This window comes from Schistocerca nitens, chromosome 4 (assembly GCF_023898315.1).
Source record: "Schistocerca nitens isolate TAMUIC-IGC-003100 chromosome 4, iqSchNite1.1, whole genome shotgun sequence".
Classification (NCBI taxonomy): Eukaryota; Metazoa; Arthropoda; class Insecta; order Orthoptera; family Acrididae; genus Schistocerca; species Schistocerca nitens.
In genome coordinates, this window is record NC_064617.1 from 312773715 (window position 1) to 312774959 (window position 1245).

Consider the following 1245-nt stretch of genomic DNA (forward strand, 5'->3'; position numbering starts at 1 on the left):
AAACCCTTAGCTGCCGACACGTGTTGTTGACATACCTTGATGGGGACAGCTAAAAATGTGTGCTCCAACCGGGACTCGAACCCGGGATCTCCTGCTTAAAAGGCAGACGCTCTATCCATCTTTTTTAAAATCTCTTTTTGTTCGTTTTCGTTTGTTGTATCAACTCGGGACGGACGTAGCAAGACCCCTGTTTCAGTTCGTCGTTGACCAATTAACTCAGCTTTTTTTTTTTTTTTTTTTGTTACAGAGGGCAGCTAACCCTCTGACCGAACAATCTGAGTTACCGTGCTGGCGGAAATGTGGAACGCTTCACGATTTTGCGTGTCATCCTTGCGCAGGGGCCATGCTAATCTTCTCTGTATCGTTCCAGTTTTAGTATGTGTACTGCCGAGGCAAGTACTGAGCCACCGAGGACACAGATGAATAGCGCGACTGCACAAACTTATCCCTTGCACGCTTCCCGTGAGACCCAGACTCTAAACTGTCCACAGTCTACATACGTATTGTTCCTAATGGATACTTTGCCCATCCACTGTATCTATTAGGAACAATACGTACGTAGATTGTGGTCAGTTGGGAATGTGGGTGTGACGGAAGCGTGCAAGTGATAAGTCCCTGCAGTCGCGCTATTCATCTGTGTCCCTCGGTGGCTCAGCTGGATAGCGCGTCTGCCATGTAAGCAGGAGATCCCGGGTTCGAGTCCCGGTCAGGGCACACATTTTCAGCTGTCCCCATCAAGGCATGTCAATAACACCTATCAGCAGCTGAGGCTTTCAATTACTTATCATTTATTTTAGAGAAGCTGCACTGTCATCAATGGTACTGTTCTTTCGGGAGTACACTCGCCTTTCGGCACGCTAGCGACACGGACGTCTTGTTTACGTCCTCGCCGCGTAGCTCGCTCGCGGAGTTGTTTACGTGATTCTGCCGTTTTGCGCGCTACATTTCCTTCGACAGAGAATGGCTTATGCCCACAGAATATCGACACTGGATTCTCTTTGCATCTGAACATGCCCGACCAGAAGCACTGTAAATCGAACAGTTTATCAGAGATGAAGTCAAGATTGATTGCGACGATCTTGCTGGCATTCACCTGTCCATAGTGAGCTGTGTGGTATACGTGAAATTGGTTAACGAAGACATATGTGACAAAATTCTACGTGCAACTCGAAGTGGTCTTAAGTTCCATCACTCTGATGGACACTGGACACATAGGTGACGTAACTGTGGAACATGCGGGACTTG

The 1245-nt window shown here is 47.8% G+C and overlaps 1 non-coding gene across 1 annotated transcript; it reads right to left on the reverse strand.

Annotated features, from left to right (window-relative positions):
* Positions 1 to 293: 293 nt before the first annotated feature.
* On the reverse strand, positions 294 to 400 carry LOC126254797 (U6 spliceosomal RNA). The gene has a single exon (XR_007546433.1). It is a non-coding gene; the product is annotated as a U6 spliceosomal RNA (small nuclear RNA).
* Between the last annotated feature and the right edge of the window lie 845 nt (positions 401 to 1245).